Source organism: Trichomycterus rosablanca, chromosome 2 (genome assembly GCF_030014385.1).
Source record: "Trichomycterus rosablanca isolate fTriRos1 chromosome 2, fTriRos1.hap1, whole genome shotgun sequence".
In the NCBI taxonomy this organism is placed as follows: Eukaryota; Metazoa; Chordata; class Actinopteri; order Siluriformes; family Trichomycteridae; genus Trichomycterus; species Trichomycterus rosablanca.
The window spans coordinates 8,311,113-8,328,974 of record NC_085989.1 but is presented as its reverse complement, the minus strand read 5'-3'; positions in this window follow the sequence as shown (position 1 = coordinate 8,328,974).

The window sequence follows — 17,862 nt, the reverse complement described above, 5'->3', positions numbered from 1 at the left end:
TTGTGAACAGCAGTTTTCAGCTCTTTCCACAGATTCTCGATGGGATTCAGGTCTGGACTTTGACTTGGCCATTCTAACACCTGGATACGTTTATTTGTGAACCATTCCATTGTAGATTTTGCTTTATGTTTTGGATCATTGTCTTGTTGGAAGATAAATCTCCGTCCCAGTCTCAGGTCTTTTGCAGACTGCAACAGGTTTTCTTCCAGAATGGTCCTGTATTTGGCTCCATCCATCTTCCCATCAATTTTAACCATCTTCCCTGTCCCTGCTGAAGAAAAGCAGGCCCAAACCATGATGCTGCCACCACCATGTTTGACAGTGGGGATGGTGTGTTCAGGGTGATGAGCTGTGTTGCTTTTACGCCAAACATAACGTTTTGCATTGTGGCCAAAAAGTTCGATTTTGGTTTCATCTGACCAGAGCACCTTCCACATGTTTGGTGTGTCTCCCAGGTGACTCTTTATAGATATCTTTGAGAAATGGCTTTCTTCTTGCCACTCTTCCATAAAGGCCAGATTTGTGCAGTGTACGACTGATTGTGTCCTATGGACAGAGTCTCCCACCTCAGCTGTAGATCTCTGCAGTTCATTCAGAGTGATCATGGGCCTCTTGGCTGCATCTCTGATCAGTCTTCTCCTTGTTTGAGCTGAAAGTTTAGAGGGACGGCCGGGTCTTGGTAGATTTGCAGTGGTCTGATACTCCTTCCATTTCAATATGATCGCTTGCACAGTGCTCCTTGAGATGTTTAAAGCTTGGGAAATCTTTTTGTATCCAAATCCGGCTTTAAACTTCTCCACAACAGTATCTCGGACCTGCCTGGTGTGTTCCTTAGTCTTCATGATGCTCTCTGCGCTTTAAACAGAACTCTGAGACTGTCACAGAGCAGGTGCATTTATACGGAGACTTGATTACACACAGGTGGATTCTATTTATCACCATCAGTCATTTAGGTCAACATTGGATCATTCAGAGATCCTCACTGAACTTCTGGAGTGAGTTTGCTGCACTGAAAGTAAAGGGGCTGAATAATATTGCACGCCCCACTTTTTAGTTTTTCTAAAAAAAGTTTAAAATATCCAATAAATTTCGTTCTACTTCACGATTGTGTCCCACTTGTTGTTGATTCTTCACAAAAAATTACAATTTCATATCGTTATGTTTGAAGCCTGAAATGTGGCAAAAGGTTGAAAAGTTCAAGGGGGCTGAATACTTTTGCAAGGCACTGTATATACTAGGTGGAAGTGCAATAGGGGATTTTCAATAACTGCTGAAATTACTCCCTCTGCTGGCTGATCAATGCTCCCAGCAACGCGGCTGTTTATGATTTACACCTGGTCAGGGGCATTATAATTTTGGGAGGTGGAAGAAACTATGCCAACTTCCTAAAATTTAGGAAATGGCACAAAATATGATATGCAATGAGCCTCAATTTCCCACTTCTTGGCAAGACACAAAATGCACTTCTCTCAAGATGAATGATGACAGAATACGCACACATGAAACCAGTAGGTTTGGGAGTTCAAGACATTCCCACACTGGGCCAGTAAAGTATGATGAGATTGAGTTTGATTCATGACTGAAATGGTTTGCTCTCTGTTTCAGATCAATTTATTTCCCATGTAAAAGCAGAACTTCACCGGCCTGCTACTATTCCCTATGAAGGAGAATGTGACAAGGTCAAATGGTTCAAAAACAAAGAATACAAAGCCGAGGACTGGGTGGCTCAGTGTAACCAGACATCATGCATCTCAAAGAAAGGATATGAGCTGCCCTACGAGCAATTCAAAAAGGGAAATTACTCTCTCGCTATTACATCAGTGGATTACAATATGAGATCCTGGTACACGTTTAGGTGTAATGAAACAGACAGTTATTGGGTTCATCTCTGTATCAAAAGTAAGCGTCCTTATCTGTAATCTAAACCATATATAAACTGTGTTACAAACAAACAAATAGCTTCATATCTCAAACGATTGTCTTCACAGCTGTGACGTCATCAGTCCGTTTAAAGGCCGGTGAACATCTGGTCCTGGACGTACCTATCCCAGAAAGAGTGGGTGTGATTTGTAATGGCACTAAGATTTATGTGGATAATTCATCCAATAAAACGATCTGCACGTACAATAAAGGCTTGTTAGAGTGTCGGGATAAATACACCCAGAGAGTATCACACGCCCTCAAAGTGGAAAATATTAGCTGTTCTGATACTGGTGTTTACATCATCAAGGACATGAAGACCAACAAAGACCTTCTCATCTACAACGTCACTGTAGAGGGTACAAATACATTTTGATCTATGTGAGTGTGTGTGTGTGTGTGTGCATTTGATTTCATGTCATCTTTGTTACAGATGTGTTACCTTTACCTGTAAACTCAAACCCTTACCAGCCTGCAACCGGCGGCTTTAAACGTGAGTATGTTTACTTGTTTTACTACTGACTGACACCTTCTGTATTAGATTTGCTCACTAATGAATCTCCTGATGGTGCTTTTCTCCTCAGCTGTGATGTTATCAGTTCATTTAAAACCCAGGGAAGATCTGTTCCTATATATACCCCCAGTAGAAGAGGTGGAAGTGATTTTTAACGGAAGTGGGAGGAAAGCAGCTGATTCAGCCAGGGATAATATAATCTTCCGGATCACTAATGGTACCCTGAAATGTGAAGAGAAATACACACACACAGTGTCACATGTACTAAAATTGGGGAAGGTAAACCCAAACGATAATGGTGTTTACATCATTCAGGACACTGTGAATAACGAAGACATCATTGTCTACAATGTGACTGTGGGTACGTCTTCAGGAAATGATTCATACACTCATTCAGATGTTCGTCTGCATACAGTTTTGGGGTTTCTCCAACAAATTCTGTAAAGGATTCTATAAATATTTCATAAATCTTGGTTCATCCTCTTGTATTATTTTAGTATCAGATTGATTTTGTGGAGAGACATCCTAATGCACTGTGAACGTTTCTGTACGACTTTTCTATGGCCTATAACACAGGGGAAGCTGCAGTGGGAGCTTGTACAGAAACATTTAAAGAAACAAATTTGGAATTTTAGTGACTCTTAATACACTATATTGCCAAAAGTATTCGCTCGTCTGCTTTCACACGCATATAAACTTGAGTGACATCCCATTCTTAATCCATAGGGTTTCATATGATGTCGGCCCACTCTTTGCAGCTATAACAGCTACAACTCTTCTGGGAAGGCTTTCCACAAGGTTTAGGAGTGTGTTTATGGGAATTTTTGACCATTCTTCCAGAAGCGCATTTGTGAGGTCAGACACTGATTTTGGACGAGAAGGCCTGGCTCACAGTCTCCGCTCTAATTCATCCCAAAGGTGTTCTATTGAGTTATGGTCATGACTCTGTGCAGGCCAGTCAAGTTCTTCCACACCAAACTCGCTCATCCGTGTCTTTATGGACCTTGCTTTGTGCACTGGTGCGCAGTCATGTTGGAACAGGATGGGGCCATCCCCAAACTGTTCCCACAAAGTTGGGAGCATGAAATTGTCCAAAATCTCTTGGTATGCTGAAGCATTAAGAATTCCTTTCACTGGAACTAAGGGGCCGAGCCCAACTCCTGAAAATCAGCCCCACACCATAATCCCCCCTCCACCAAACTTTACACTTGACACAATTCAGTGTATGGAAGCCATGGAAGTGATTGGAACACCTGAATTCAATGATTTGGATGGGTAAGTGAATACTTTTGGCAATATAGTGTATATATGTCGGGAACATCAGTATAAACACAGCTTGTGTCTGGTGTTGCTCCTAATGTTAAAGTTTATCTTCCTTGCTTAAAGCTTTATGTTTACCTCTAGGAGCAGGCTAATGCAACAACTCAAGGTGTAAAAGCACTTGTGCTTGAGCTATCCAAACGAGCACAAACTTCAGTTTCTCTTTTATATTTTTATATTAATATATGTCACTTTTCTGTGTGTTTTGTAGAAGACCATCCAAAATCAACCAAACGAAAGAAAACTATAATACTGTTGGTGACATTGGGGGTGTTTGTGACGATGTTGGTTCCGAAATACCTCTGCAAGAGAAGAAATCCGCCACAGTATGGACAAGCAATAAATAACATTCCTCAGGATGATCAGAATCACAATACAGAAAGCACATGTTTGAAGGCAGGAACATCCTGATTCCATGCTGGTCTCAGCCAGTACAATACTGATATCACAACTTTAACCATCAGTCTGATACCAGTGTCGTGTTTTAGTTCAACGTTCGAATACAGAACCTCAGTATCAGATTGGTGCATCTGAAATTAAATACAGAGTGAACATAAACCGCTTAAACTCTTCAGCTTTTCTAATCAGACAGGTCGTTTTATAATGACATAATCCAGAGAATTTACCAAAATAGCTTTTGTATCAACCATTTTTTCCTGGTGGTCAGATTTTGCTCTTTCCTACCTTTAAACCAAAATCAATCACCAGATCCTCCAAACTTTAATCTCATGACCCTGGTTTTCTTCCTTCCAGCACTCAAAAGGAAAATGAAGGGGTGGCATGTAGGGGTGAAATGTATAAAATAATAGAAGCTACTGATCGCCAACACTGACCTTTTACTCTGGATAAGCTAGTTCTGAAGCTGGATCCTCTTTAACTGGCACTGAAACTTGAGTATCTAAGACATGGACATGAAGTATAGTAGAAAAACATTAGTGGCCTCTTTATTTATTAACAGGTGGTGGTTCATCACAAGAACACCTTTAAACTCCATTAAATGTTTTGTATTTTTATATTTTTATAACGTGTTAAAGGAGGGACTGGGGTGTTTTATTTCGGTTACAGTGTTTAAAGGTTACAGGGTGTGTTAAACTCTAATGTTTTTATGTTGAACAATCTATAACACCAGCAGTTCTCAAGCTCGGGGTCGGGACCCCACAAACTGTTTTATGCAGAACAAAATCTAGCATGTTTTCTTTACTCACGCTAATTTAAATACAGTAGACCCTTGAGTTACAAACGGTTTACCATATGAACATTTCGGGTTACGAACAGTCTTTTTCAACTTAACGTTCGAACAAATTACAGATTACGAACAGTAATTTTATTTATTTAATTTTATTTCTTTATATTTTGTAAAATTCTATATTAAAATGTCCCCAAAGAATGTGCAGAGGAAGCGCAGTGCTGAAAAAATGAACAAATCTATTACATTTGTTGTGTTGCATAATTACTCCTGCCAGTAACTGTCACTGTGTATCAGACAGAGGGGACAGTGAGTGAGAGAGAAGAAGGAATTCGGCTCAGTGAAGTATTCTTTCTTTCATGCAATTACATCTACAAAATACAACACTATTGAAATAAAGAAGGAAATAATAGAGAAATATAAGAGTTATTGCTGTTTCTGGTAGATACAGTTTATATAAAAAGAAGGAAATGTATTATGGGGTATGGTATGAAATGTGATGTGTGTTATGTACAGTAATACTGTGAATTGTTGTTTGTTATTGTTTATTACAGGAATGTCTATTCTATAATTTAAGGGAAAATATACTTGTATAACAAAAAAAAGACCATTTAAAACATTAGAAAGGTTAGATAAGGGGGTCAGTCAGAAGAATCGAACAGTTCTGATTGGTTGCTTCAGATTTAAATGGCATTAAATGCACATGTGTGTTAAAATGATATAGTGTTTTTTCTTTATCATTTTCTATAATGATGGGAGCAGGCTGGTTCTTTGTTTAAGGTATCGTTTATTATTATTCAAAGACTTTTATTTTATAGGTAACAAAATGCAGGACAGAACCAAATCACTGATTGGGTTCTTTATATTTTTATATTATTCATCAGAGGAGGCGGCAATAATGTATTTAAAACAAAAAAATAAATAAAATTATAATAAAACTCTCTCTCTCTCCACGTGTGTGTGTGTGTGTGTGACTTCTTTACTGTGAAACCCTCAAACAATATAAACGTACCCTCATATCCAAAAAGCTGAACTAGATCTTTTGGCTGCTATAATTTAAATCTGCCACAAGATGGCAGTGTTCTTTTAGTTTTCAAGCAGGTCGGCCACCGAAGTTGTATTTTTAAGCGACCGCTGTACAAACAAGGTGTTCTAGCGAGAGAAGCCTTAACAGCTTTAGTGTTTAAATTCGACCACCCGAAACTATACTTTTATATATTATTCCAGAAGATACTCCTTAAATTGTGGTTTTGGTATTCGCTCGTCTGCCTTCACACGCATATGAACTTGAGTGACATCCCATTCTTAATCCATAGGGTTTAATATGATGTCGGTCCACCTTTTGCAGCTATAACAGCTACAACTCTTCTGGGAAGGCTATTCATAAGGTTTAGGAGTGTGTTTATGGGAATTTTTGCCCATTCATCCAGAAGCGTATGGATAAGGTCAGACACTGATGTTGGACGAGAAAGCCTGGCTTGCAGTCTCCGCTCTAATTCATCCCAAAGATGTTCTATCAGTTTCAAGTTCTTCCACACTTCCAAACTCGCTCATCCATGTCTTTATGGATATTGCTTTGTGCACTGGTGCGCAGTCATGTTGGAACAGGATGGGGCCATCCCCAAACTGTTCCCACAAAGTTGGGAGCATAAAATTGTCCAAAATCTCTTGGTATGCTGAAGTATTAAGGGTTCCTTTCACTGGAACTAAGGGGCCGAGCCCAACTCCTGAAAAACAACCACACACCATAATCCCCCCTCCACCAAACTTTACACTTGGCACAATGCAGTCAGACAAGTACCGTTCTCCCAGACTCGTCCGCAGAAGCGTGATTCGTCACTCCAGAGAACACGTCTCCACTGCTCTAGAGTCCAGTGGCGGCGTGCTTTACACTACTGCATCCGACGCTCTGCATTGCGCTTGGAGAAAAGTTGGCGACCTCTGCGCACTATGCAGAGCATCCGCTGACCCCGCTCTGTCATTTTACATGGCTAACACTTCGTGACTGAATTGCTGTCGTTCCCAATCACTTCCACTTTGTTATTATACCACTGACAGTTGACGACTGGACTTGTTGCACAGGTGGCATCCTATCACAGTACCACACTGGAATTCACTGAGCTCCTGAGAGCGACCCATTCTTTTACAAATGTTTGTAGAAGCAGTCTGCATGCCTAGGTGCTTGGTTTTATACACCTGTGGCTATGGATGTGATTGGAACACCTGAATTCAATTATTTGGATGGGTGAGTGAATACTTTTGTATACTTTTGTACGTCATTGGAACCCGAACTTATTGGTGCACGTTCAATGCCGGTCTCAAGTCTGGATAAAAATAGGAGGATTGTGTCGGAATGGGCATTGAGCATAAAAAATTGTGCCAAGTCTGGTATTCTGACCAGATCCACTGCGGTTACCCATAAATATGGAAGCAGCATTTACAAAATGTTCCGAATTGTCTGGAAAAGTTTTTGTAATATGCTGGTGCAGCCAAAGCAGCTTTAAAGCATGGACACCACAAGACGTCTCAAGATGTTCTGTCCTTTCTGGTTAGAAGATGTTTCCAGCAGGTTCCTCAGCTCCTGTATGTGAATCAGAATTTTGGCAATTACCATTCAAGTAGTGTAGCTGCCTGTAGACACGAGTTTGCCTCCGGTCACTGTCTGTGGAAATTTATGGCAGTAATATTTCATGCATATTTCTAACAGTAATTAATAAATTAAATGCTCTCTCTTAAATGTTAACTCTAAGATGAGTTGAGTTTCAGCAGTAATAGGAAATGCTTTTAAAAGGCTTTTAACCTTGACCCGTCATGAGTGCCTTGGATCTACAGTTATTAATGTTTCTGCTATTCTCTTCAGTGTGTAGTCTTGTCTGATAAAGTGGGTGTACAGAGAGTAAAGTCATTACCTATAAATAAGTACAGTAGACCCTTGAGTTACGAACCGCTTACCATACAAACATGGGTTACGAACTATCTTTTTCAACTTAACATACGAACAAATTTCAGATTACAAACCGAAATTCGCGAAACACGTGACGTCACGAACAGGTTCACTCCGACCGTCTCTCTCTCTCTCTCTCTCTCTCTCTCTCTCTCTCTCTATATATATATATATATATATATATATATATCAGTGGCGGCTGCTGCTCTTTCAAAGAGGGGAAGCTCATTGTCGGCTTACATCATAAAATTTGTCAATTTATTTATATATAAATGTATAAATTCTCCCCTTTGTTAGTTTTCAAGAAAATGGCATGAAATGGGTTGCAGTTTGTCTTCCGACTTCACTCGCAAAATCCGCGATGGTACTGAAGCTCCCAGCGACAGCTGTCAATCAAAACGTGATTCAGCCTTTCGACTGATCCTCCAATCATCTTGCAGAAGCTCAGCGTCCAGACCCGCCCACAGCTCCATTCACCCCCAGAGACGCTCAGCGTCCATGCAGCCCCATAGAAGCAAAGAGACGCTCAGCGTCTGCGGGTAAATGCATTGACGTATGAGTTAAGTTAACAAAATCGAGTCCATTTGTGATAAGTAGCTGATTCTGAACGAACTCGTCTTCGAGATGAACGTGTTCTAACGCATTTGTAGTCAATGAAATGTTACACAACTGTACATATTTGACCATTTAATTTTTGACATTTTAGGGGAAGCTGAGCTTCCCTTGCAGTCTTACAGAAATCGCCACTGATATATGTATATATATATATATATATATATATATATATATATATATATATATATATATATATATATATATATATATATATATATTAGGGCTGTCAAACGATTAAATTTTTTAATCGCGATTAATCTCAGAATTTCATATAGTTAATCGCGATTAATCACATTTAATCGCATTTTTTAAAAATCTGTGTAAATGTTATAGAAAACAAGGATTTTTAAGTGAAATGTTACAATTAAAATGGTGAACACATTTTATGCTAAATGTACTTATGTTAAAAACTGCTGGGACAAGAGAAAACTGTAAGGGAGTTTTATTCACTCAAGAGACCCTTGACTTCGTATAAATGTCAGATTGTAGGTTAAAATTTCTCCATCAGCAAACATTGTGAGTGTGTTTTGACCCTTTGGGGCTTCCATAGTGCATGGAATAGCATGCTTGGCTAACAGTATGACTCTAGCTGTTTGCTATTCGGTAACAGAGGAAGTAATAAAGTATTCTGCTCCCGACAACTTGTGAATATACCGTGTATTTATTTCTTTATTAAGCAAGTGCATCACTACACGCTCGGTTACATTATGTTAACAAACCGCAAATGAAACAAACGGTGGCAAGTCCGACGTTAAAACGTTGGTGCACGGTCAAGTCTCAACATGAACTACGGATGACTCGCAGGGCCAAATAGAATTTGCGTTAACGGCACAAATTTTTTAAATCGCGTTAAATTGAGATTGCGTTAATGCGTTATTATCGCGTTAACTTCGACAGCCCTAATATATATATATATATACTTTATATATACTATATATATACAGTGAGCGAACATTCGGACAGTGGACGGGCTTTTTTCAGTGTTTTCTTTATATTTTGTAAAATTTTATATTAAAATGGCCCCAAATGAGGTGCAGAAAAAGTGTAGTGGTGAGAAAATTAACAAATCTATCACTATTTGTTGTTGTATAATTCAGTGGCGGCTGGTCAATAAAATTATTAAGATGTTTAAACAAGCAAATTATATACTGCAAAATAGTTATGAAATTAATTAGTATAATTCTGTTTGTCTAATGGTCTAATTAACTGTTTTTCTAATGGTCATGATAACATTTTTAAAATAAATAAATATTTGTATTTAATTGTTTACATTGTGCACACGTCCCATGCGCGGGGCGCCGGTCTAATGAGTGTCTATGTACGTGCATAAACTTTTGGCAAGCACATGGTCTGAGGCTGCTCTTTAATTGGTTGATTTAAATTTTACACAGGGGCGCAGCTCTCTGCTGCGTATACACCCACTCTTATTAGAAGTGTGTCACTATTGGCTTATTTTTTTTAAACACCGTGTGATTGGACAATCCCCGAGTCGACTCATTAACTGATTCATCAGCTGCGGTCTGTCAAACAGTTAAACACATTAAACAGTTAGTTGTAGATTGGAGCAGCATTTCTTCCAAAATGAGAGATAATTCAGTCTTGTCTTTACAAAAAAACGCTTTCACAAAGCGTTCACTTGAAGAAAAAAAAGGAAAAAAGGCCAAAATTCATGTTCAAATAGTGCTACTTTTAAAGGCTTGTTTTTTATTGTTTTGTTTTTAATTTGTTGTTTTGTTTGCGCCCCTCAAATTTTTTAGCACCAGCCGCCACTGGTATAATTACTCCTGCCAGTAGCTGTTACTGTGTATCAGACAGAGAGGACAGTGAGTGAGAGAGAAGGAAATCGTAAAGTATTCTTTCTTTCGTGCAATTACACCTACAAAATACAATACTATTGAAATAAAGAAGGAAATAATAGAGAAATATGAGAGTTGTTTCTGGTAGATACTGGTGTATATTATGGTGTTTGGTACAGCACATGTACTGTACTGAAATGTGATGTGTGATTTTATGTACAGTACAGTACTAATACTGTGTATTGTTGTTATTGTTTATTACAGGAATGTCTATTCTATAATTTAAGATTTAAGGGATAATACACTTGTATTTATAACAAAAGAAAGACCATTTAAGACATTAGAAAGGTTAGATAAGGGAGGTCTGGCACAGATTAATTATATTTACATTATTTCTTATGGGAAAAATAGGTTTAACTTATGAACATTTTGACTTAAGAACAGCCCTTCGGAATTAATTAAATTCGTAAGTCAAAGGTCTACTGTATATGCCAAGTCAAGTCAAGTCAACTTTATTTATATAGCGCTTTTTACAATACACATTGTCTCAAAGCAACTTTACAAAATCCAGCACCAACAGATACAAAAAACCCCTGATGAGCAAGCCGAGGGTGACTGTGGCAAGGAAAAACTCCCTGAAAATTACAGGAAGAAACCTTGAGAGGAACCAGACTCAGCAGGGCCCATCCTTCTTGGGTGGTCTGGAGGATACTTTAAATAAATACACGATTTACACAAATCATACAAACACAGAATTAAATGAACTAAAAGTTATAACTGGCAATAAATAAATAAATAAATAATAATAATAGAGTTATTATTCGGTATAGTCTTCAATAAAGTCTGTAGTGAGTTCTTGTCATTCTTGGTGCAATTACTCCAGACCCGTCACATCCGGCAGGAGCAGCATCGTTGGCACTGCAGTCTCGACTTCAGTCCTGAACCTCGGCGGGTAAACAGGTTCCCATCAGAATGCCCTCGGGGTAAAACAATAGAGAATGTAGTTAATAATGTACAATGCTAGTTGAGTAAAACAGTTTTACAGAGAGTTTTAGACTCCGGCAGCCCTAATTATTACAGCATAACTAAAAGGGAGAGCGAGCAGGTAACAAGGTCATGAAGGCTTTCATAGGACATCAGCGTCCACCTCCCCTACCCAAACCTGAGTGATCGGACAAGAGAGGCAGCAACCCAACATCCCTGATCACCACATAAGTTCACTCAGATACTGTGGAGCCAGATCATGTAGCACTTTATAAGTTAGTAAAAGTATTTTGTAATCAATACGGAATTTAACTGGTAGCCAGTGTAGAGATGATAGAACAGGACTAATATGATCAAATTTTCTAGTTCTAGTTAGCACTCGAGCTGCTGCATTTTGAACTAACTGGAGTTTGTGTATGGCTCTACCAGAGCATCCAGTTAGAAGAGCATTACAATAATCTAAACGAGAAGTTATAAACGCATGGATCAGTTTTTCGGCGTCATTAACAGATAGTATATTTCTTATTTTAGAAATATTACGCAAATGATAGAAAGCAACTCTAGTAATATTCTTAACGTGTGTATCAAAGGAGAGATCTGAATCTGTTGTGACACCTAAGTTTTTTACATCTGAGCTGGGAGTAACAGAGAAAGTGTTTAGGTTTAGCACCAGGTTAGACAACTTGTCTCTTGCAGCTTTAGAGCCAACAAGTAAAACCTCAGTTTTATCTGAATTAAGTAAAAGAAAATTACACGACATCCAGTTTTTTATGTCGTTTACACAATCTTCTATCTTACTGATTGTGTCAGTTTCATTTGGTTTGGCTGATATATACAGCTGTGTGTCATCTGCATAGCAGTGAAAATTTATGCCATGTTTATGAATAATTTCACCTAGTGGAAGAGTGTAAATAATAGCAGTCCCAGTACCGACCCCTGTGGAACACCACACTTTACTTTTGTAGTTTCCGAGCATTTATTATTTACATGAACAAATTGAGAGCGGTCAGTCAAATATGATTTGAACCAAGAGAGTGCGAGTCCTTTAACACATACTGTATTTTCTAGCCTATCCAGTAAAATGTTATGATCGACGGTATCAAACGCTGCACTAAGATCTAATAGAACAAGAAAAGAGACACATCCATTATCAGAAGACATTAACAACGCGTTAACTACTCTAATTAATGCGGTTTCGGTACTATGGTTGGGTCTAAATCCGGATTGAAATTTTTCATGAATACAATTTTCATTCAAATAAGAACATAATTGTTTGGAAACGACTTTTTCTAATAAATTTAGAGACAAAAGGAAGATTTGAAATTGGCCTATAATTAGATAAAACATGTGGATCAAGATTAGGTTTTTTAATCAGGGGTTTAATAACGGCATTTTTAAACAATTTAGGTACATACCCAAGGCTAAGGGATGCATTGATTAATGTAAGCAGGGGCTCTATAATAGCTGGGAGTAAATCTTTAAGTAAACGAGTTGGAACAGGATCGAGTATACACGATGATGACTTCGATGATTTAATCAACGCAGTTAGTTCATTTTGGGAGATTGGATTAAAGGAATTTAGTTTAATTACCTTGTTACTATTATCATAACTATTATCACCAATGCTGCTCAGAGTGAGTTCATACTTAACATTGGCAGGTGACACACTCTGAAGTCGTATTTTTTCTATCTTATCATTAAAGAATTTTAAAAAATCATCGCTGGTACAGTTGGGTGGTATATTAGATTCAGTTTCATTGACGTTTTTAGTTAATTTGGACACTGTCTCGAAAAGGAATCTAGGATTGTTCTTATTTTTCTCTATTAGGGACGAATAATATGAAGATTTAGCTTTTATAAGGGCATGTTTATACTCAGTTAGAGCATCTTTCCAAGCTATCTTATACACTTCCAGTGTAGTGTGACGCCACTTGCGTTCTAATTTTCGTGCTGCTTGTTTAAGTGCACATGTGTGGTCATTGTACCATGGAGCAAGTTTTTTCTCCCTAATCAGTTTAGTTTTGAGTGGGGCTACGTTATCTAAGGTTGTGCGCAAAACGGTCTCTAGGTGTTGAGTTGCCTGATCTAGTTCTTTAGGTTCTGATGCTGATATATTTGATAATTCTGGTAGGCAGTTTATGAACGCTGCTGCAGTTGCAGATGTAATAGTGCGCTTACATTTAAAACGATGTGGTTGCTGTTTTGGACAGGGACACTTCATAAATTAGTAGGGAGTGATCAGAAATTAAGTCATTCTGTGGTACAATTACCAGGTTGTCTATGTTCATACCATACCAAATCTAAGGTATGTTTACAGCGGTGAGTGGGTCCCATTACATTTTGAGTAATGCCTAAAGATTCTAAAATAGAATCAAACGCAATTTTGAGTGGATTACACTTATCTTCATAATGAATATTAAAGTCACCAACAATTAAAGCTTTTTTAGTTGATGAGACTAATTTAGAAAGAAAATCGGCAAATTCGTTAAGAAATTCTGAGCAAGGACCAGGGGGTCGATAAACAGTAACCAGCTTAAACATACTAGTTTTATTAGATGAACATTTATTGGCTATGTCAGAGATAAGAATTTCAAACGAGTTTGTTATGGGAGATGATTTTACAGTAATACCTATGTCTTTATCATAAATTGTGGCTATTCCTCCACCACGACCGCTAAGACGTGGCTTATGTTCATAACTGTAACCCGGAGGAGATGCTTCACTTAAACCTAGATACTCATCAGGTCTAGCCCAGGTCTCAGTTAAACAAAGTGCGCTAAGACAATTATCTGTGATCATTTCATTTACAATTACTGTTTTGCATGCAAGTGACCTGATGTTTAGAAGTCCTAACTTTAGTTTAGCCTTACTAGTGTTTTCATGATGCTCATTTAGATTAATTTTAATGAAGTTATTATGACATACAGTACTTTTTGATTTTGTTTTGGCTTACACCTGCCACGGTAAACAAACAAAGTCTCGATGGTTTGTGACCTAAGGATTTCGGGTGACGTCCGATTGCGACTCGCAGACAGTTGGTTAGGCCTGTTTGTCTGCTGCCTGGTCTTGGCTCTGGGTAGTCATTTAACACTATCTGCCACTACACTAACGTGGTGGTAAAGCCTGTCACCTATGCTGCAAGAAATGCGAGCAGCACACTCCCACGAGGGGTGGACACCATCCCGCTTCAAAAGACCAGGCCTTCCCTCAACGACATGGATAACAATCTTCGAAAATCTACGATTAGCATTAGCCAGCACTTTTAGATTTGCTCTGATGTCCGGCGCCCTGGCCCCCGGAATACAAGTGACTATGGTTGCTGGTGTCTCTATGGGGTTTGCAATAGGCACGTGTCGGAGCTGAGAATCTCCTATAACCAGAGCACTTACATTAACAGGCTTCTCAGCGGGTGGGTCACTGAGTGGGGAAAACCTGTTGGACACGTGCAACTGAGATGGTCGGTGCTTTGCCCTATGACTATGTCGCCGAGACGTCACCCAGTCGCCCCGCTGTGAGGGCTCTAATGCCGGAGTCTGGGGTTCTATACCTGAACTGCTGGCATTCGGGACTGCTACAGCTAAGTCTAAGCCCTCACTAGTAGTATTCTGTTCTAAAGCCCGAATGCACTCTTCTAACACTGAAATCTTCTCCGTCAGACTAACAACTAAGCTACACTTATCACATATAAAGTTATCACTAACGACGGAGAAAGAATAACTGAACATGTTGCACTCGACACAGGGATATAAAGCTCCTGCTGGGGCCATAATAACAGAGAAATGTACTTCGCTTTAGAAGATGAGTTGAAGTTGCTGTTTAAGTTGGATTCACCGGCGCTTCTGCTGGTAGTCACAGAAAAACGGCTTTAATTCCGGACGAAACAGACTGGGCCTCTCCATCAACAACTGAATCCGAATCATTCGTAAATCCCGTCTGCTGACCTCTGCACCTATATGCAAACAGTTCATCAGTCTAGTTTTTTAGTAAGCTCTGGAAGGACTGACATAGATTACAATCTATCTGGGTGATGGGTGTGTGAGCCATAATCCAATGTATCCATGATTTTCCTGAACTTTGACCTTTCCCGTGATTCGTAGCTGAAGCCGGTTTTTGACTTCCGGTTACAGTGTTTACGTTCTGAACGACAGAAGTAGTGGTCATTCGTAACTGGTTTTTTTTTAACAAACATGGCCAAAAGCACTCGGTGGTTGAATAGTAAGTGTAGAGCGACTGTCTATTTATGCATTTTGTTAGACGAGTGCACTGTGTACCCTTATTCCCTCCTCTCGGTGTGTTGTTGGAACGCACCCTGCTCACTCGCATGTTCCGTGTCTCTGCAAGCTGATACTCCGAACAATAAAGCAGTTTTGTTTTAGTTAAAACTGAGTCCTTTCTTAATTCCTAGCACTTGACAGTAAGGACATTTTAAGAAGCTGTGGTGACCGTGTTCTGACAGTGCTCCACCCTTCCACGCTTACAGAGTGGGTAGATGACATGAGGTTAGCTATGTTGATATAAGTGAACCATTTCGTCTTTTCCGAAGCTGTAGACGGTGAGGAGCTACAGAACTATAAAAGCACAGAGGCATACATGCGTAGGAATTGCTGAAGGTAAACATCAGGCGTGGGTAATGCTGAGGGAAAGTGGAGTAGTCGAGACGGTGGGTTGCTCGTGCATTGCAGGGTTAGGGAAGTTGTGGAAGGTAGGGATGAACCGAGGAACATTCTAATAGCTGTGAAACACTGGAAATAATAAACAATGTATCACGACTGATTTGTTGATTGTTTTTACTTCTACAACAGTGTATACTTATATTGGTTCATGAGTGGATGTAAAGCAGGAAAGGGGAGCTGAAGGGACAGAATAAAACGCGTTGCATTGTTTAATTTACTAAAACAATGAACTGGGAACAACAAACAGGGTATTTACACCCGTTCAGTATTCACTTGCACAAGCCGTGTCTGTCTGGGTGTCCGGATTTAAATGTTATTTGTCCAATTTCTGCAACGCTCTCTAAAATTTTGGACTATACAAAGTGAAACTGCATTATACGATATTATAAATTTTTTATTATTATTTAATTAATAAATATTATATTATTGATATAATTAATATGATTATTATTATATTATTATGGAATGTAACGCGTAAGGCGCAGCGCACGGACAATGTTTACAAATCCGCTGGTGTTCAAAGCACGAACTTTCCAATAACAGCTTCAATTTCTTTGAGTTGTTGTGGCACCCGAGAGCGACACACGTCGAGCCCGAGCTCATATTTGAACCATGCAGTCCTTACCAAAAGTAGTTTAATAATGTTGTAGTTAGTACTACAGCAAATCTAACGCGACCGGAAACGAAAAACCGGCAAACGGAAATAGGGAGGTGTCATGGCAGCCCCGTTGTGTTGCCAGGAAAATCGTGGATATCACAGACAACAGCAGATTTATTTCTGTCACAAGGTAACAGTGTCTGCTTAAATCATTCATTTGTACAGATCTTGTGATTTGTCTGATGCAACATGACCAGGGAATTGCATGTCTACACTGCTGATACTGCAATGCACACAAAGATATGTACCTGTGTGACACTATATATTAAAGTCAATGTCATCTTTAAATATGAAAAACATATCAGTGCATAATAGATTGTAATACAACTATTGAAAGGTTTTATTCATGCATGCAGTCTACACTTTATTTTAATTTCTTTACAGGTATACATTCTGCATAAATCAGTCCAGTTTCTACTAACTTGTCAATATTTACTAAAATACAGTTAAACTAATCTAATCATTAAATCTTAACTGGACTATGTGATTTTAGTGATGCTTGATTTAAAAAATGCAAGGTTGAGCTGGATACCTTTACATCACGCGCCTTTTAGCACACCCGTTTTCAGGCTCTGTAGCTGATTTGCAGGAATTGGCTACGGAGCAGCCTTCTAGTAATGGGTGTGAGTCATATTCCTCGGAGCTGCTCACTTATAGGAGTCGACTCTTTCGGACTCGATGCTTTAGTCGAGACATTATGACCCAATTTTCAATTTTGTTTCTATAACAACCTTTTGATATAGATCCTAATTAACAAAATAGTATTTTAAACAGTATTTTAATACAAAAATACATCCAAACATATGTAAAAACAACAGGTTTTAGAGATAATAACATAAATTACCTAAATAATATAATATAATCATAAATATATAACAATTGCACAACAAAATACAGATAGATAGACTACATTAGGCCTACATTTGTACATTTAATAACAAAAACAGGAGATGTTTGAAAAAACATTTTTATTAAGTTGGGGACTAAACTTTAAGGATGCATAGGCATACAGGATGTAATGATACACTGAATATAAACTCATTATTTTTTCATTCACTTATCAATTAATTATTTTAAAATGTTTTAATAAAAAAATAGTTAAACAAATGTACAAACAACAGGTTTTAGATATAATAGCATGAAAACCCCTAAAAATATATAAATATATAACAATTGCACAACAAAATACAAATAGATAAGCTACATTAGGCCTGTATTTGTACACTTGAATTGATATTTGACAAAGATAAAA